At 40.1% G+C, this 22,110-nt stretch overlaps 1 pseudogene; it reads left to right on the top strand.

Moving 5' to 3' along the window:
- The first annotated feature begins 7,500 nt into the window (after positions 1-7,500).
- LOC134329750 (uncharacterized) lies at positions 7,501-21,825 on the top strand (annotated as a pseudogene).
- Positions 21,826-22,110: the final 285 nt, after the last annotated feature.

Here is a 22,110-nt window from a genome sequence, read left to right as displayed (position 1 = left end):
GGTCACTCTCATTTAGATGGTTCCAGAAGTTGATGCTCTTCTCTGTATGTTGATAATTAGTGGAAATCGGCCTAATTCTGCCCTGCACGCATTGTTCGTGGTGTGTTGGTGTGTGTTCGTGGTGTGTTGGTGTGTGTTCGTGGTGTGTTGGTGTGTGTTCGTGGTGTGTTGGTGTGTGTTCGTGGTGTGTTGGTGTGTGTTCGTGGTGTGTTGGTGTGTGTTCGTGGTGTGTCTGTGCACCTTTAGGATGCTTTTACAGAACTCTGTGTGCAGGGTCTCTAATGGATGTTTGTCCCAATTATGGAATTGATGGTGTGTAAGCGAACCCCAAACTTCTCTGCCATATAGAGCAATCGGTTCAATTATTGATTCAAAAATTTTAAGCTAAATTCTAATCGGAATTTCTACGAATGTTTGACGTTTCACACACATACACACACACATACACATATCCACCTTTACACACACACACATAAACATATCCACTTTTACACACACACATACACACACACATAAACATATCCACCTTTACACACACACACACACATAAACATATCCACCTTTACACACACACACACATAAACATATCCACTTTTACACACACACACACATAAACATATCCACCTTTACATACACACACATATAAACATATCCACTTTTACACACACACATACACACACACATACACATACACATATCCACCTTTACACACACACACAAACATATCCACCTTTACACACACACACACATAAACATATCCACCTTTACACACACACACACACACGAACATATCCACTTTTACACACACACACACACACACACACACACACACACATACAGTATATATATACATATATACACACACAACACATATACCAACAAACACACACACACACACACACACACACACAGACATTAATAATAATAAACACACAAACACATACAAATGCACTCACACACCTACATATATAAATACCACATTTAAACACACACACGCACACACAGATATTAATAATAATACACACACTTAAACACATACAAATGCACACACACACACATATATACAGTATATATACACATATTTATACACACAACACATATACCAACACACACCACATTTACACACACACACACACACACCTACATATATACACACAACACATATACCAACACACACACACACACACCCACACACACACAGACATTAATAATAATAAACACACACATAAACACATACAAATGCACACACACACATACACACATACAGTATATACTGTATATATATACACACATACTGTATATACACACACAACACATATACCTACACACACCACATTTACACACACACACACACCTACATATATACACACAACACATATACCAACACACACACACACACACACACACACACCCCACACACAGACATTAATAATAATAAACACACAAACACATACAAATGCACACACACACCTACATATATAAATACCACATTTAAACACACACACACACACACACACACACAGACATTAATAATAATAAACACACACATAAGCACATACAAATGCACACACACACACACACACACACACACATATATATATACACACACAACACATATACCAACACACACCACATTTACACACACACACACACCTACAGTGGGGCCAAAAAGTATTTAGTCAACCACTGATTGTGCAAGTTCTCCTACTTAGAAAGATGAGAGAGGTCTGTAATTTTCATCAAACTTCAACTATGAGAGACAAAATGAGAAAAAAAAATGCAGGAAATCACATTGTAGGATTTTTAAAGAATTTATTTGTAAATTATGGTGGAAAATAAGTATTTGGTCAATAACAAACAAGCAAGATTTCTGGCTCTAACAGACCTGTAACTTCTTCTTTAAGAAGCTCTTCTGTCCTCCACTCGTTACCTGTATTAATGGCACCTGTTTGACCTCGTTATCTGTATAAAAGACACCTGTCCACAGCCTCAAACAGTCAGACTCCAAACTCAACCATGGCCAAGACCAAAGAGCTGTCGAAGGACACCAGGAAGAAAATTGTAGACCTGCACCAGGCTGGGAAGAGTGAATCTACAATAGGCAAGCAGGTTGGTGTGAATAAATCAACTGTGGGAGCAATTGTAAGAAAATGGAAGACATACAAGACCATTGATAATCTCCCTCGATCCCGTGGGGTCAAAATGATCATGAGAACGGTGAGCAAAAATCCCAGAACTACACGGAGGGACCTGATGAATGACCTGCAGAGAGCTGGGACCAAAGTAACAGAGGCTACCATCAGTAACACACTACGCCGAGAGGGACTCAAATCCTGCAGTGCCAGGCGTGTCCCCCTGCTTAAGCCAGTACATGTCCAGGCCTGTCTGAAGTTTGCCAGAGAGCATATGGATGATCCAGAAGAGGATTGGGAGAATATCATGTGGTCAGATGAAACCAAAATGGAACTTTTTGGTAAAAACTCAACTCGTCGTGTTTGAAGGAAGAAGAAGAACCCAAGAACACCATACCTACTGTGAAGCATGGGGGTGGAAACATCATGCTTTGGGGCTGTTTTTCTGCAAAGGGGACAGGACGACTGATCCGTGTTAAAGGAAGAATGAACGGGGCCATGTATCGTGAGATTTTAAGCCAAAACCTCCTTCCATCAGTGAGAGCATTGAAGATGGAACGTGGCTGGGTCTTCCAGCATGACAATGATCCCAAACACACCGCTCGGGCAACGAAGGAGTGGCTCCGTAAAAAGCATTTCAAGGTCCTGGAGTGGCCTAGCCAGTCTCCAGACCTCAACCCCATAGAACATTTGTGGAGGGAGTTGAAAGTCCGTGTTGCCCAGCGACAGCCCCAAAACATCACTGCTCTAGAGGAGATCTGCATGGAGGAATGGGCCAAAATACCAGCTACAGTGTGTGCAAACCTGGTGAAGACTTACAGGAAACGTTTGACCTCTGTCATTGCCAACAAAGGTCATGTTACAAAGTATTGAGTTGAACTTTTGTTATTGACCAAATACTTATTTTCCTCCATAATTTACAAATAAATTCTTTAAAAATCCTACAATGTGATTTCCTGGATTTTTTTTTCTCATTTTGTCTCTCATAGTTGAAGTGTACCTATGATGAAAATTACAGACCTCTCTCATCTTTCTAAGTAGGCGAACCTGCACAATCAGTGGCTGACTAAATACTTTTTGACCCCACTGTACATATATACACACAACACATATACCAACACACACACCCACACACACCTGCTGTGGTTTGTTATACCACTAAAACAATTTTACTGAGACTTGTTTTACCGCCTCGAGGTTCCGACTGTATCAGGAATGTATCAGCTACACACCAGCAGTAACCAGTTTAAACTAAAACGAGTCCTAAACTTTCTCATGGACCTCAATTTACTGCCTCAGATTAAGTAATCCCACTCATACACACACACACACACACACACACACAGCTGTGATGTCTGGAGCTGATAACAGAGGGTCGCTCACCTACCATCGCTGTGATCGATCTACAGTCCGTCCGTCTGTCTGCTCACTCACACATTCTCTTCCTCTGAGTCTGAAACAGATTCTTGTTTGTGTTGATGTGAGAGCGCTATTCCCATTACACAACATGTCCAAAAGTATTGGACATGTAACATGTCTACTAATGATCAAATTCATGTGTTCAGCCATAACAAACACTAACAGGTGTAATAAATCAGTTATATAAAATAAATTATATGCCTCTGACTTTGCAGCAACAGTTTAGGGAAGGTCCTTTTCTGTTCCAGAATGAGCCAGCTCTATAAAGACATGAAGAAAATTTCAGTTTAAAGAAACTCCAGCGTCCTGACCTCAGCTCCACTCAACAGCTCTGGGATAAATCGGAACATTAACTTAGGCTTTCTTGACCAACATCAGTTCAGGCCATACACATGCTCTTTTGACTCTTTTGACTGAATGAGAACAAATTTCCACAGGCATACTTCAAGGTCTTGTGAGAAGCCCTCACAGAAGACTGGAACACACACACACACACACACATTAATATCTTGCATTGGTGTAATGAAACACCCTTTTAAACTGTACACTAGTGTGTTTAGCAAAGTTTTTTTGTTGTGCATAATAATAATAATAATAATAATAATAATAATAATAATAATATTAATAATAATAGTAATAGTAATAATAATAATAGCAATAATGATAATAATAATAATAATAATAATAACAATAATAATTAATTAATAATAAGAAGAACAATAATAAAAATAATTATAATAATAAGAAGAAGAAAAAGAAGAATTAGAATAACAACAACAACAACAACAACAATAATAATAATAATAATAAGAAGAAGAAGATGAAGAAGAATAAGAATAACAATAATAATAATAACAACAACAAAACAACAATAATAATAATACAATAATAATAATAATAATAATAATAATAATAATAATAATAATAATAATAATATTGGCGGGGAACCTCACTGACCTCACTGGCGGGGAAGGAGCCCGAGTTGGTGCGGGAGGTTGAGAGATACCGACTAGATATAGTCGGGCTCACCTCAACGCACATCTCGGGCTCTGGAACCAATCTCCTTGAGAGGGGCTGGACTCTGTTCTTTTCTGGAGTTGCCCATGGTGAGAGGCGTCGAGCAGGTGTGGGTCTTTTCGTAGCCCCTCAGTTTGACGCATGTACGCTGGGGTTTTTTCCGGTGGACGAGAGGGTAGCTTCCCTACGCCTTCGGGTTGGGGAACGGGTTATGACTGTGGTTTGTGCTTATGCGCCAAATGGCAGTTCAGAGTACCCAGCCTTCTTAGAGTCTCTGAGGAGGGTGCTGGAAGGGGCTCCTCCTGGTGACTCGGTTGTCCTACTGGGGGACTTCAACGCTCACGTGGGCAATGACAGTGAGACCTGGAAAGGCGTGATTGGGAGGAACGGCCTTTCCGATCTGAACCCAAGGGGTGTTCAGTTGTTGGACTTCTGTGCAAATCACAGTCTGTCCATCACGAACACCATGTTCAAGCACAAGGGTGTTCATAAGTGCACATGGCACCAGGACACCCTGGGCCGCAGTTCGATGATCGACTTTGTTGTTGTGTCATCAGACCTGCGGCCATGTGTCTTGGACACTCGGGTGAAGAGAGGAGCTGAGCTGTCAACTGATCACTACCTGGTGGTGAGTTGGATCAGATGGCGGGGGAAGATTCCGGTCAGACCAGGCAAGCCCAAACGTATAGTGAGGGTTTGCTGGGAACGTCTGGAAGAAGAACCCGTCAGACAGACTTTCAACTCTCACCTCCGTCAGAACTTTAACCGCATCCCGGGGGAGGAGGGGGACATTGAGTCTGAATGGGCCATGTTCCGTTCCTCTATTGTCGAGGCGGCCGATCGGAGCTGTGGTCGCAAGGTCGTTGGTGCCTGTCGTGGCGGTAATCCTCGAACCCGGTGGTGGTCACCCCGGGTGAGAGATGCCGTCAAGCTGAAGAAGGACTCCTATCGGGTATGGTTGGCCTGTGGGACTCCAGAAGCAGCTGACAGGTACCGACAGGTCAAGCGATCCACGGCTTTGTGTGTCGCAGAGGCAAAAACACGGGCATGGGAAGAGTTCGGTGAGGCTTTGGAAAGTGACTTTCGATCGGCTCCAAGAAGATTCTGGCAAACTGTCAGGCGACTCAGGAGGAGAAAACAGTGTGCCACTAACACGGTATACAGTGGAGGTGGTGCACTGTTGACATCGACTGGTGACGTCATTAGGAGGTGGAAGGAATATTTCGAGGACCTTCTCAATCCCACCAACAGGCCCTCCACAGAGGAGGCAGAGCCAGAGGACTCGGGAGAGGAGTTTCCCATCACTGGGGCTGAAGTTGCTAGGGAAGTTAAGAAGCTCCTTGGTGGCAGGGCTTCAGGGGTGGATGAGATCCGCCCAGAGTTCCTTAAAGCTCTGGATGTTGTAGGGCGGTCTTGGCTGACACGCCTTTTCAACATTGCGTGGTCATCGGGGGCAGTGCCTCTGGACTGGCAGACTGGGGTGGTGGTGCCCCTTTTTAAGAAAGGGGACCGGAGGGTGTGTTCCAATTACAGAGGAATCACACTCCTCAGCCTCCCTGGTAAGGTCTACGCAGGGGTACTGGAGAAGAGAGTCCGGCTGATAGTCGAACCCCAGATTCAGGAGGAACAATGCGGATTTCGTCCTGGCCGTGGAACACTGGATCAACTCTTTACTCTCTGCAGGATCCTCGAGGGTTCATGGGAGTTTGCCCAACCAGTCTACATGTGTTTTGTGGACTTGGAGAAAGCATTCGACTGTGTTCCTCGAGGTATTTTGTGGAGGGTGCTTCGCGAATACGGGGTACATGGCTCCTTATTACGGGCCATTCAGTCCCTGTACAAGCGGAGTAGGAGTTTGGTTCGCATGGCCGGCAGTAAGTCAGACTGGTTTACAGTCAGAGTTGGACTCCGTCAGGGCTGCCCTTTGTCACCGATTCTGTTCATAATATATATGGACAGAATTTCTAGGCGCAGCCAGGGGATGGAGGGGGTCCGGTTTGGTGACCTCACAGTCACGTCACTGCTGTTTGCAGATGATGTGGTCCTGTTAGCGTCATCGAACTGTGAACTCCAGCTCTTGATGGATCGGTTTGCAGCCGAGTGTGAAGCGGCTGGGATGAGAATCAGCACCTCCAAATCTGAGGCCATGGTTCTCAGCCGGAAAACGGTGGATTGTCCTCTCTGGGTCAGGGACGTGTTCTTGCCTCAAGTGGAGGAGTTTAAGTATCTCGGGGTCTTGTTCTCGAGTGATGGTAAGATGGAACGGGAGATTGACGGGCGGATCGGTGCAGGGTCAGCAGTGATGCGGACTCTCTACCGGTCTGTGGTGGTGAAGAAAGAGCTGAGTCATAAGGCAAAGCTCTCGATTTACCGGTCGGTCTATGTTCCTACCCTCACCTATGGTCATGAGATTTGGGTAATGACCGAAAGAACGAGATCGCGAGTACAAGCGGCCGAAATGGGTTTTCTCCGCAGGGTGTCTGGGCTCTCCCTTAGAGATAGGGTGAGAAGCTCGGTCATCCGGGAGGGACTCGGAGTCGAGCCGCTACTCCTGCGCGTGGAAAGGAGCCAGTTGAGGTGGTTCGGACACCTGGTAAGGATGCCTCCTGAGCGCCTCCCTAGGAAGGTGTTTCAGGCAAGTCCAGCTGGGAGGAGACCACGGGGAAGACCCAGGACACGCTGGAAAGATTATATCTCCCAGCTAGCCTGGGAACGCCTCGGAATCCCCCCAGTTGAGCTGGAAGAGGTGGCTGGGGAGAGAGAGGTCTGGGTTTCTCTACTTAGGTTGCTGCCCCCGCGACCCGAACCCCGGATAAGCGGAAGATAATGGATGGATGGATGGAATAATATTGGCTGACAAGCACCACTGTGGAAGGGTAAGGGCGACGTGGCCGACTTCAACTACCGTCCGATCCGCCTCCTCTGCCACGGCATGAAGATCTTTGAGCGAGCTATCGACGCATGGCTCCGGAGCATCGCCTCCGTGTCACAGAACCAGTGTGGTTTTGTGCAAGGCTGTGGCACCATAGACGCAATCCATGCCACCCGTCTTCTCCTGGAGGAGCACCATGAGAAGAACAAGCCAGTGCACATGGCGTTCCTTGACCTGGAGAAGACCTCATTTTGCATGCCCTCCATTCACATGGTATACCCGAGGCCTATGTGGCTTGGATTAAGCTCTTCTACACCGATGTCACAAGCACCGTACGTTGTCCAGTTGGAATCTCACCGCCCTTCCCCATCACTGTTGGTGTTTACCAATGCTCAGCCCTCTCGCCACTCCTGTTAATCCTCTGTATGGACACGGTCACCGCCGATCTGCAAGCGTCCCACCTATGGTTGCTCCTCTACCCCAACGACGTCTTCCTTGAAGACGTCAATGGAAGACCCGTTAATCAAGCAATGGAAGACCCATATGGATGATTACGGCATGCGCCTCAACACCAAGAAGACAGAGTACATGGAATGCGGCACCATCAGCATCGGCGGCAAAGACCTGGAGAAGACCATGAAATTGAAATACCTTGGCTCCATCATCAGCAGCGAGGGCAACACCCTTCCCGATGCCCGAACCCGGGTCAACGCAGCATGGCTTAGGTGGTGCCAAATCACAGGGGGGCTCTGCGACCGCCATATGTCCGACCAGTGGCCCTCTATGGCACCGAGTGCTGGCAGGCGTCCGTAAAACACGAGCAAGTTCTCCATGTCATGGAGGTGCAGATGCTCAGTTGGAGTCTGGGGCTAACTCACCAATGAGTTATGAGTGGGACCACATCACCAATGAGGACGCCCGGAAACATCTGAGCATCACCCCTATCCAAGAGAACATGACAGAGGTGAGGCTGCGCTGGTATGGACACGTCATGTGGAGCAAGGTGGATTTAGTGGCCCAAGCAACCCTGCAACTAAACCCCCAAGGGCAGCGACCAAGGGGACAACCGAAGATAAGGTGGCTGGACCAATGTGTCAACGCAGACATGAAGATCATCAACGCGGCCCCCGAAGACACCCTAGACTGCGCCAGATAGAGAAGACAACGCACAAGAGCAGACCCTGCATAGTGGAACTAATGCCAGGACAGAGATTTATTATTATTATTATTATTATTATTATTATTATTATTATTATTATTATTATTTGTTATGTTGGTTGTTAAATCTAAATAAATAAATAAATAAATATTAATAATACAACAATAATAATAAAAATAATAATAATAATAATAATAAATAAATAAATAAATAAATAAATAAATAAATAAATAAATAAATAATAATAATAATAATAATAATTATTATTATTATTATTATTTTTGGTCGTTAAATATAAATAAATAAATAAATAAATAAATAAATAAATAAATAAATAAATAAATAAATAAATATTATTATTATTATTATTATTATTATTATTATTATTATTATTATAAGACAGAAAGAACAAAATAACTAAAGCTGGATAAATATACTGTATAATAATAAATGGATAAACAGTCAGCTCTATATAATAATATTATTTTAATTCCACTCTTCTCTTCCTTTCATGTTGGTGCTGTGTTTAATGTACATGATCAATAATCTTTGTGGTTTTTATAGGCCACGCTGTCCTTTCAGCAGCATTACTGAAGGATCTGGGATGAACTGATGATATTTACGGCACCTTGATTGTTAAGACGATGGATTTCCTTCGGTGCCGAGCGCAGGTGCTCCTGATTTTTGAGGCCAAATGACAGAATCACAGCGTGGCGTCTTTAATTAGGCTGTTCTGGAGAGTCCAACGTGACACATGATGCATGCTTAGTTTGTCCTGAATACCGACCAGGGCCTCGGGAGGGATTTACAAAAACAATAAGAGGTAAAAGAACAAGGACACGAATACAGTAAGGACACACGGTATAATATTAGACATTTCTGTAAATGAATGAATAGATAAATAAATAGATGTTAACATACGCCACGGGTCAAAGCCTTTCCTGGATGCTGCTTTTGTACCAAACCATGATTTCAATCACCTGTTCACATCACCTGTTCGGAATCCAGCACCAGCAGCAGCAACGGCAACACCCTTCCCAATGCCCAAACCCGGGTCAACACGGCATGGCTGAGGTGGTGCCAAACCACAGGGGTGCTCTGGGGCTAACCCAGTGTGACCACATCACCAATGAGGACGTCCGGAAACATCTGAGCATCGCCCCTATCAAAGAGAACATGACAGAGGTGAGGCTGCACTGGTATGGACACGTCATGCAGAGCAAGGCGGATTCAGTGGCCCGAACAGCCCTGCAACTGAACCCCCAAGGGCGCCGACCAAGAGGACGTCCAAAGATAAGGTGGCTGGACCGTATCAATGCAGACATGAAGATCGTCAACGCGGCCCCCGAAGTCCCAACTTTTTTTGCAATGTGTTGCAGGCCTGAAATGCAGGAATGGATGTTTATTAATAAATGAAATGGAGTTGAGCAGATAAAACATGAAATATCTCAGGTTCATCCTGTCTGACATCAAATAAAAGTCAAAGTAAATGTAAGAAACTTCGATACTGTCCCAACTTTTTCTGGTTAGGGGTTGTACATTCGAAAAAACCTCTGTTGGTTGCTCTGCATTCCTTGACATATTTGTATTTTTTGTGAGAAAAGTCGTGCCGCACTGAATGCTGTCGGACGCTCCCTCGTCATTCAGTCAGATTATCACTCAGAATTAAGGCGCCTCAGTAGGAGCATTTTAAGGGATCTAAGAATTTAGACACGCCCTCTTCTCGGGCGTGTAGTATGACTGTGTAGAGAGATCAGCGGTGATATAAACCGATGATATAAAGCGTCTGCACAGACCGGCGCAGCCTGAAATAGCCAGCGGGACGCGTCCCGGCGGACAGAGGGATCCGAACAAAGCGAGTCACGCCGCTCTCGCCGCCACCTATGTGAACTTAATTATCAGATGAATAATTAATGTTTGATTGTTCGGTTTCCCCTGGCTGTCAACAGCGGATCGTTTATCATAAGATTATAATTCAGCACTAATTGGTCTGGCATGAGAGCTTTTCATTACAATAATTTGCTTATTTAAATGAGGAAATTCGGTAAGCTGGAAATAGAATAAAATAAAACCACTCGCGCACACCTACACACACACACACACACACACACACACACACACACAAGGTCATGGTGAATTTAATGTGCGCTTTGTTAATGCAATAGAAACAAACAGCTTGTGTGTCTAAGTGAATTAGTCGGGATAGATTAATAGCTACACGATCATCTAATCAATCAAATAGTCGTGCAGTCTGACCTCTCTACACAACACGGACAAAAGTATTGGGACGTCCCTTCTGATTATTCAATTTATGTGTTTCAGCCACAACAGTTGCAAATAGGTGTAATCAATCAATTATATAAAGGAAATTTTACACTTCTGACTTGTTCCAGCATGAGCTATATACAAGCTCTATAAAGACATGAAGAAAAGCTCGATCTCAGCACCACTTAACAGTTCTGGAATGAACTGGAACATCAACTGAGGCTTTGCAATTCCCCACTGTGGGATAATAACAGGCTATATTTTATCTTGCCTTGTCTTGCCTTGACTTGTCTTGCCTTGTCTTATCTTGACTTGTCTTATCTTGTCTTGACTTATCTTGACTTGTCTTGTCTTGTCTTGACTTCTCTTGACTTGTCCTGACTTGCCTTGTCTTGACTTTACTTGTCTTGACTTTTCTTGACTTGTATTGTCTTGTGTTGTCTTGTCTTATCTTGTCTTATCTTGTCTTCTCTTGTCTTGACTTGTCTTGTATTGTCTTGACTTGTCTTTTCTTGTCTTGTTTCGTGTTTTCTTGACTTGTCTTGTATTGTCTTGACTTGTCTTGTCTTAACTTGTCTTGTCTTATCTTGACTTGTCTTGTATTGTCTTAACTTGACTTGTCTTGTCTCGTCCTCTCTTGTCTTGGTTTGTCTTGTCTTGTTTTGTCTTGTCTTAACTTGTCTTGACTTGTTTTGTCTTGTCTCATCTCATATTGTCTTGACTTGTCTCGTCTTGTCTTAACTTGTCTTGTCTCATCTCATATTGTCTTGTCTCATCTTGTCTTGACCAACATGAGTGCCCAGCCATACAAATACTCTTTTGCCTAAACAGGCACAAATTCCCACAGACATAATTTAAACATCAGCTTCAGAAGAGTGTTTAAAGAAACTCCAGTGACCTGCACAGAGCCCTGACCTCGGCCCCGGCAGTTCTGAGGAACCCTTGAAGCCCTTCCTCCCTCAGACCAGCTAATCATCGTCTGTGTAGGAGCCCGGTCGGCCGTTAGCTGATCTTAGAGAGCTTAGAACTCGCAATCTTGAGATGTCAGCGCTGGTGGGCTGATTTGTTTTACCGCTGCAGGATTCAGTCGGTATGAAAGTCGCCACCTTTATACATTTGTGGACCATCATGACGTTCTGCTGGATTTTGTAGGCGCTGGTTCCACCACGGCTGATTCTTGTGTCGTGAACTTTGGATTTCGGCCAGAATTTTTAGCTTCAAACGAGAAGAAACTGAGAAGAAAAGAAGGAAGTCGTTCCCACGTGAGGTTTGAAAAGGGTTTCTCGCTTCTTATTCATGTTTCTTTCAGAGATTTTGAAAAGCAGTGGATTTAGTTTTATTTTTTAGTATTTTTTATGTGTCAGATTCGAACCCGTGCCCCGTTGTACTCAGAGCTGAATTCTGGGTACTGCTGAAATAGACTGCAGGAATGGAAAGAGGTTTTTACTGTGTATGTTGGTGTAGGTGTTGTTAGTGGCAGCGCTGTAACCTACTAGTCACTTCTGGTAGTCGTTGCCCCGCTCCGAGGATGAGTGGGATTCGGCTGATGTTGCCAAAAAGGAAATGAAGAGTTATATAACACAATAAGCCCAGTACAGTAAAAATACATGGACACCAGACCAGTAATTTTATGAATTTCTTCCACTCTGAGGCTACAACAGCATCAACAACATACACACATGTGTAGAGGATCCACATGATCATTCATTCATTCACTAATCACCTATTTTGCCACCGCTTAATCCTATTCAGGGTCATGCTGGGTCAGATTTACTAGGCAAGAGGCAGTAAACACACACACACACACACCTAGGACAATTTAGTACCTCCAGGACCCATGACCTTCTTGCTTTGAAGCAACAGTGCCAACCACTGTACCACAAAGGTTCCTTTGACTGAATGGGCACAAATCCCCACAGACAAACCAAGTCTTGTGGAAGGGATTCTTAGAAGAGCGGCTGTTGTTCTATCTGCAAAGATCACATAGAGCTTACTCTGTTTTAATACAGTTTGGTTTTGAAATGGGACCTATTTGTTTATTATTATTATTATGAAGTTGCAGCATCATCCATGTAGACTACAACTCCTCAGTCAGTTCTTTGGAATCTCTAGAGCAGGGGTGCCCAAATAATTCCTTATAAGGGGCCAAAAGTTAATCTCAGTGAAGGGCCACGGGTCAAAACTAAAAGGTTATGTTATTTTAATATTGCATTAAATAAAAAAAAAACATTTTTATTGTTAAATAAAACACCACTGTTAATTCTAATTAACCCCATGAAACCCACAGTTGCAGAATTGCAACTATTTATGCTTAAAAATGGCCAAACCAACATTTCCCAGCTGCCCACACTCTAAACTTTTGTATTTTGTTAATGTGGGCACATGAGTCACAGCTACAGTGAAGGTCAGGTACATCCCTAAAGTCGAACAAAAGGGCTGGTCTTATTTTAACCACAAGCTCCTGTTTTCACTTAAAACTGATAAAGTTTTCAAGTAAGAATTTATCATGTAGTATTTTTTCTACATTTCTTATGATAACATGGGACATTTTAAGAAAGGTGGACAAAAAAGGCTGATGTGATCACTGCAATGATAGATGTACAACCACTGCATGTGTTAAGTGCAATGCTAGGTTGTCCATCAATGACCACACCAATTGCTTATTTAAGTTTCATGAGTAAGGGACATGAAAAGCGCATGAATGGTGAAAAGCTGTTCCACTTCTTTTCATTTCCTGTTCACGTTAGAGAACTAATTTGCAAAAATACTATGCCAAGCCATAGGTTATACGTCTAATACATAAGCAACACACACAAATTGTTTTAGAAAAATAAAATACAATTATGGATTTTTGTTTACATTAAATATGAAATAAAAATTAAATGTCTTTAAATATTTTTTTTTTACTGTTAACACTGTTTGTGTTAACAATAATAGGTAATCACTGTATCCAAAATACAACATGTTTGTATCAACAATAACCCACTGTTGCATTTTTGCTTACAGTAGTAAAGCAAAAAATGAAAAAAAAAAAAAAAACTTGTTATTTTCTTGATCAGTGGACTCCTATAGGATAGGGATAGGGACTGCTAGGGATATCATTGCTTGGGTCTCCTAACAGTGCTTTTATTGATTTCAACGGATGATAGAAAATCTTTCCTTTTAGGAGCAGAAACATTTGAACAAATGTAAAGAATACATTTTGTAAAGCAAACCATGCAGAGCAAAATATTATCTTTAAAAGATGAGATTTAGAGGTAATGTAAACTGAGGAATACAGAAAAAAACTTTTTTCTTCTGAAAAGCTCTGTAAAACTCAATGTGCTTTGTTAAATTAAAGTTGAAAACACTTTGATGGTCCACTTAGGGTGAAAAAATATTCATGCTGTTTTTAAATTTTTGTTTATCCGTATGCCACTGCCTGATACGCCCCATGATGAACAGCCTCACTCGTGTCATCATAGGTTACTTGATCTTTGCTGACAGGAGTTCCACAGCTCCCCCCTCTCCTCTCCACTGTCTCATGTACAATTGTGGTCAGCTAATGGACTGCAGCTAAAGCAATATAGACAGATAAACACCTGTTGAAAGAAATTCTCAGCTACTGACAAAAGTAAGCCCTACTTTGATCTAGCGAGGCGGGCCAAAAAAAAGAGACGGCGGGCCAAGTTTGGCCCGCGGGCCCCAAATTGGGCAGCCCTGCTCAAGAGACTGTTGTGGACTCCATTACCCAGAATCCTCTTGCAAGTCACATGTCCTCTGCTTCCCCTCGCTCCACCAATCCAGACACACTATTTGGATCATCATCACCTGATTACTGAAGGTTTTCACCTGTTTCCACTTATCAAATCTTCATGTATTCTTGTTTTCTTTGTTTATTCTTTATTCAGTGTTGCCTGTATGTTCTTAGTATGTACAGAGCGGTAGATCTTGTCATTTTATTATTATTATTATTATTTATTTATTTAATTAATTTTATTTTCTTATCAACTGTTTGTTTGGCTGTTTCAGATTTTTGCCCAGTATCTTTTATTTTAGTTTTATGTTTTTTTAGATCTCTTGACATTTTGAATTTAGTTTACCTTGTGTTTGGATTTTTTTTTTTCCCCGTCAGGTTGTTGATGTTAATTCTGATGTGACTCTGGTTTGCTAATATATCTTATATTCCTCTTTTTTTCACTTTCTTCCACTAGCATCTGCCTTTACATAGCAGTATGTTTGATTTGAAGCAGTTTTGTGACGACAGAGTTACAGTATATATATTATAGAAATGATTTTATTGCAGTAATATAATCAGTTATGAAGTAGGTAGTGTTTTTTTTTTTTAAATATAGGTGTTGGATAACTTTTCATTTCATATTTCATTTATGAATATTTTACAAGTTTTCTTTGTGTACTGTTTTTTAATGATCTGTATATGTAATTCTGACAGTGCAATAACAGACAAAATCAGAAAGGGATAAAATATTTTTTCTACTGTACCTTTACCAAGATTAACGATCAGTAACTCAGCATTTAAGTTTAGATCAAGGGCTGAATTAAACCTCACTGCACCCTTCTCAATAATGCAAACCATGTCCAGTCCAGTGACCAGTCCATGGGTGCACATTTTGGAAATGTTTAACGATTGTTTGGGGGGCTGTTATGTCGGCACCAGTTGTTCCTCCCTACTAGCTAAGTGGGTGGGTGGAGCGTTGATGGTTTGGTTGGGTTTAAAAATGAAATACCTTCAGACTGAACAGGACAGTAAAAAAATATTGTTTTTGCAGGGAAAATACTGAACAAAGCCACTGTTTTACACTTTTATATATTTATATATTGTGATGACTAATATAACTACTCAACAGATCATGTACTGCACAAATGTTTGCATATTGCATGATACAATCTGTACATCAGTTTTACAGCTGAAAATAAGAAAAGCGAGACATAAAAATGTTTGTTTTACATTAGTTAGACTTACACTCATTCCAATCAGATGTATAAACTTAATTATTTATGTTAAATTATGTAAATGTGCCCTCAAATATGTGGCACATGGTGAACTGAGCATCACGGTTAAACACAGAAGAAGCAGAAGTTCTCCTGCCGGAGCTTCTACATGGTGTGGCTCCTCCTCTCAACCATCTGAGGTGTATTTTCAGCTCAGATGCTTCTTATTTATTGCCTGTAGATGTTGGATGATCTCATTAACACCTCCGTAAGTGAGATGTATAGGAGAGAAGCAGCAGCTGACGACAAACGAGCTCCGAGAATGAATAAAGAAGAACGTTACTGCTTCCTGCCGGCGCAACCGAGGGATTAAGCTTCATATCTCACATAAAACTCCATATATAAATAACTATCTTTATATATTTTATACTATTACACCATTTAAAGCATAAAATGTATTTATGATTCAGACATGATTCAGACACAATATAAAGAATGTTGTGTTTTTATATACAGTGTGTGTGGTAAAGTCGGTAATTCTGTCACATCACAGCAAGAAGGGTTTGGGTTCGAATTCCTGGTCTGCATGTTCTACTTGTGTCTGGAGCCTATCCCAGCTTTTCAATGGGCACAACAAGACACACAGTAACACCCTGGACACACAACCATTCACCTATAGGGCAATTCAGTGTCTCCAATTAACCTGACTGCATGTTTTTGGACTGTGGGAGGAAACCGGAGCTCCCGGAGGAAACCCACACAGACACAGGGAGAACATGCAAACTCCACACAGAAAGGACCTGGACCGCCCCGCCTGGGGATCAAACCCAGGACCTTCTTGCTGTGAGGTGACAGTGTTAACCACTGAGCCCTATATAGTATTTATTTATTTATTTATTTATTTATTTATTTATTTATTTATTTATTTATTTATTTATTTATTTATTTATTTATTTATTTATTTATTTATTTATTTATTTATTTATTTATTTATTTATTTATTTATTTATTTATTTATTTATTTATAATTGTTTATTGTAAGTATTAAGTATTTCTTTTTTATTATTTATGCATTTTATTGTATTTATTATTTCTATTTTTATTTATTATTTATACACTTATTATAAATATTTATTATTAATTTTTCTTTTTTATTTATTTATTCAATGTATTGTATTTATTAAGTATTTATTTCTTTTTTATTTATACACTTTTATTGTAAAGATTAAGTATTTCTTTTTCATTATTTCTGCACTTTTTGTATTTTTTTTATTTTTTTTATTTATACAATTATTATTAAGTGTTTATCGAGTATTTTTTTTATTTTTTTATTTATTTATACACTAATTTATACACTTTCGTCTTTTATTACTATTTATGCACTTTATTTTATTTTTTTCTATTATTTAGTTTACAATTATTATTATTATTATTATTTATTGAGCATTTGTTTTTTATTCATTTATACAATGTATTGCAATGTAATTTTTTTATTAAGTTTTAATTTTAATTTTTTTTTTCTATACTTTTATTGCGTTTTGAGTATTTATTTTTAACATTTGTGCACTTTATTGTATTTATTATTTCTTTAATTTTATTTATACAATTATTTTAAGTATTTATATTTTCCTATTTATTAATACAATGTATTGTTTTTATGAAGCATTCATTTCTTTTTATTTATTTGTACATTTTAATTAAAAAAAAAAAAAAAATTTATTTATACCAAATATTGAGTATTTTTATTTTTTTATACATTGTATTATTTATTTTTAATTTATTAATACACACTTACTTTATTTATTTAATTAATTAAATAAATAATTTTGTTATTCTTTTTTATTTTAATTAATTTATTTTATTTTTTATTTATTTTTTATTTAAATAATTAATTATTTTTTTGATTTATTTACTTTTTTTCCCTGGTGGATTTGCTCATCAGTGATGGACATTTTTGAGGAGGACTGAGTGTTACTATGCTGATGCGCTGGAGGACGTGAGTGGCTGTGTGTTGCGTTCGCTGTTGCTAGGTGTTGAGAAGGTTTCCCAGTACAATCTGGATCAGTATGATGAGAACATTGTGATCTGCTGAAGAGAAGTAATTGCGCAGAGATTAGACGTGAAGAACTGATAACACTAATAACCTCCAGCAGAAAGACTTCAGTAGAACTTTCTAAAACTTTCCAGAACTTTCTAGAACTCTGTAGACTTTCTAGAAGCCTCTAGCTTTCTCTAGAACTGTGGACGGCACCTGATATGCCAGGGATACAAAAATCATGTGAGCACTATGTGGGCGTTTTCATTACAGGGTCCATTCTTCTGAAGAGACTTCCCACTGGATTTTGGAGTGGGACTGTGGGAATATGACTTTATTTATCCAAAACATTTATGAAATAAGGCAGTGCAAGAAGGCCTGTCTCACTGTCAACATTCCAATTCATCCCTACGGTGTTCAGTGGGGTTGAGGTCAGGGCTCTGGGTGGGACACTGGAGCGCCAAGCATGTATTTATTGACCTCATTTTCATTCTTTATTTATTAATTTATTTATTTTGAATCAACTGCTTTATCCTGGGCTCAGGACAGGAACACTCTGGACAGGGCGCCGCCTATTGCAGGTCTTTGTCTACCCATTTTCCCTCTCCAGAAATGTCTGTGTAGATGAGATTCGAACCCAGAACCCGGCAATGGTGGGCTAACATGATGCACCACCCGAGTGTCTCATTTTGAACACAGCATTTAACTCAACATATAATTTAATGTATACATCTGCACTATATGGCTTAAAGCATCTGCACACCGGAGCATGAGCTTGTTGGACGTCCCCTGTCTTTATAGCGCTTGCATTGTGCACAGGGACACAGTCATGCTGGAACAGGAAAGGACCTTCCCTAAACTTCCCCAGGGTGCTGATGTTGGTGAAGAATGAAGCTGATGTTCCAATTCATTCCAGAGCTGTTGAGTGAGGCTGAGGACAGAACACTGGAGTTAAACTTTGTGGGTATACAATTACTGACTGTTGCTCTGTACAATTTGTACATGAAATACAAAATCCCAACAACATTCCTGCACCTAATACACACAAACCAGAACAATCAGGTTGTTCAATCACTCAAACATAATTTTCAAATAAATGAATATGGTAAAGAGGAGTGGCGCAGCGCTCGATTCCGCTTTAATCAATTTAATCAATATTTAAGGATTTAATCAATAATCGCTTAATTCTGTTCAGGGTCACTGTGGGTCCATCACCACTAAGAAACAATGACAGAAACAACACTCGCTCACTAAAAAAAAGCCAATTCTTTGTCTGCATGTTTTGAAAGTTAGGTGAAGGACATGGTACCTACAGGAAAACTACTCAGGAATGGGAAGAACATACCAAACTGCACACAGGACCGTTGCTGTGTGGCACTCCCTCTAATAGCTGTACCACCATATCACCCGCTAATCAAGGTGAATGAATCCACACTCTAAACCCGGATTTGGTATAAATAAATTTTTTGAGCAGTCATTAATTATTCTTTCATGTTTTGTAAAAAAATATTGCCATTACTAATTCAAACTAGTTGTTAGCAATACTGAGTTGAAATATGCAGTGCAATTATCACGTTAAGCAAAGATAACTTAATATGGTAAGTTTTTGAGAGGGAGGGGCCTGTTTGAAACGGCAGCAGAACGTTGCGTGAAGAGCCCTGGTTTATGGCCGCTGCACCCCGAAGCTGTGGGTTTTGAAATCAGTGTTACTACAAATGGTGAGTATGTAAAGGAACTATATCTTAAATGAGACATTTCAGATAAAAAGAAACTTTTCACTGAGAAGAGGCTGACTCAGCTCGGAACAACGTCAGGTCTTTCTCACAAGCAGCTCGAGTGTGCGAGATGGATGAGGAGAAGTTGATCAACGTGCTGGATTTATTAGATTATAGTCTTTATGAAACGTTGTCAAATTTCTTCGTTTGAACGTCTTAATATAAACAAACCATCCGTCACAGAACTCCTACTTCAGCCGCGGTGCTTCATTTAGTGTGCTATTACTATTTAGCGTAACAAATTTTTTTTATCGGTTCACAGTTTATAGCGTTAGCACATTCCCCCATGCCGCGTCTTTCGCCACCACGCCTCTCATTGAATCGTTGTGTAGCAGTAATACAGTTATCGACTTCTTAGTCATTAGCCGAGGCTGATAAATGTTTTGCAGTGGAGTTTACAGAACAGAAGTGCAGCTGTTGAGCTAAAAGTTTTCTTATGCTCTTTTTTTACAGGTTCTCTTGAAGATGCAGTGGAAGTGTAAGTATTGTGAGTTTATATGTGAAAAACGGGGTTACCTATTAAAACATTACAGGTTAAAACATGGGGGTTACAATAGAACGGTGCGATTTTCTTGCTTACACCAAGAATGTTTGTGCACATTTAACTCCATTAATGCACTTAAGGTCCACTTATCTAAGATTCATCAGAAAACCTAACATGCACAGCTGTGTAAATCTGTAAATTCTGACCTAATATCCTACTCATGATACATTCTTGTTATTCTTAAAGGCCCATGTGAGAATGAATGGTGGGTGGGATATTGGTCAGGTGTAGTTGGTTAGGGATAAAACAAGTAGGCTAAGAGGGGATGGAACAAAATTGCTGCAGGCCCAGCCACAGTATTAATTAGTTTTGAAATCTGTATTTTTCAGGTGTACATGGAGTTCAACAGGGTTGTGGGCAAGAACCTCAAGCAAGAGTTCTATGAAAGCATTGATCAGCACAGTCTTCGTCTCATTGAGATATTTCAATCTAAGAGAGGCAACATTGGGCAGCTTTTGTCACAGCTATCACAGCAGACTAAGGTTGGTCCATATCCATTATGTCCTTGCATTGTATTGTTTTTCACAGCTTATGTAATGACGTCACTAAAAATGCAACTATACTAGTTGCGCAATCCAATCAAAATTGTGTTTTCTTATTGACCAGTCATTAACTTGTCATTCTACCCACATATGTAACTGTATTGTTATTTTACTCTCCAAAAGACCAAAGAGCCAACTGACATTCGGACACTGGTGCTCAGAGGGCTTCCTATTGTCCTTGGGGACAGTCCCGCAGACTTCTACAAAGAATGCTCTGTAAGTAACCTCTTACTTTATCAAAGAGTATCAAATGTCAGCGTAACCTTGACTTTTCACTATTGTTTTATAGTTTCTGTTTTTGACAAACAATGTGAGCATAGTTTTATATAGTTTTTATAGATGGTTATTTAAAGAAAAATGTGATTATTGTGCTCTTATGTTGTTAGGACTCTGATGACTCATTCGGCTACCTTGACGTTGCTTTGCTCTCCCCATCCCCCCACCTCAGTCCAGCCTCTCTAAAGATCATCATTGAGGGAGAAGTTGTGATGGACAACATTCAAGACCTGCCAAAAGCTATGTGCATTCTGTTTGGACTTACTTACGCCCTGCATCTCAACTATCACAAATCAATGAGGAACACATTCCAGTTCATCCAACAGGTTCTCCTTTCACTGGGCCACAATGAACTAAAACCCAGATTACAAACTCTGAAAAACCAGCTTGCACTGTAAGTAATTGCTATGGCAAGGTTAATGTGAGAAGGCATGGCTGCTTGTTTTTCCAGTGACTTTTTCCCCACTACAGCCTTGTGTCTCTGTATTCATTGTTATTGTCCATTCTTTGACACCAATAGCACCAACAAACCTTGAAAGTTTGCTAAAATACAATACAAATGTCCTTTTGTCACAAGTGATAAAAAAGGAAATGTTAAACAGTTTTGTTAGATTTTGTATTATGTGAGAACTGATTGAAGTTTGTTGTGGGATGGGAATGTCCAGCCACTTGTGTTCTACAGTTCAGGATGTAGACATATTTTCTCAGGACTGCATATTATTGTTCAGTTGACTAGATAAACTTAACACAGTTCATCAGTCAAGTTGATGTTTTAACAGCTTGTATCAAGTTTTAATGTATGTTTTAAAGTGTCCATATTGTTAAATGCTGTGCATACGGGTTCTCAAAACAAACAAAACAAATTACCAAGCAGTTTTAATGCCTGTTTTTACTTTTACTTGGCTGACAAATTTGTTATTGACTCCGCAACAAACGAGAACTGCAACATTTTGTCAATAAAATACATTGGAACACTGAAAAGTATTGTTTAATTTCTTTAAAAATTTGTTGAAACAATTTAATGCAAAGTAATCTAAAAAAATTAATTACAAGAAAACATTAAAGTATTAAACATTTTAAGTAGCAATTAATAATGTTATTATTTGTTATATGATTTTTGTATACTTAAAATATTTATTTTC

Source organism: Trichomycterus rosablanca, chromosome 1 (assembly GCF_030014385.1).
Source record: "Trichomycterus rosablanca isolate fTriRos1 chromosome 1, fTriRos1.hap1, whole genome shotgun sequence".
Lineage (NCBI taxonomy): Eukaryota > Metazoa > Chordata > Actinopteri > Siluriformes > Trichomycteridae > Trichomycterus > Trichomycterus rosablanca.
Note: the sequence above shows the minus strand (reverse complement) of the source record. Positions and strands in the feature narration are given on the sequence as shown.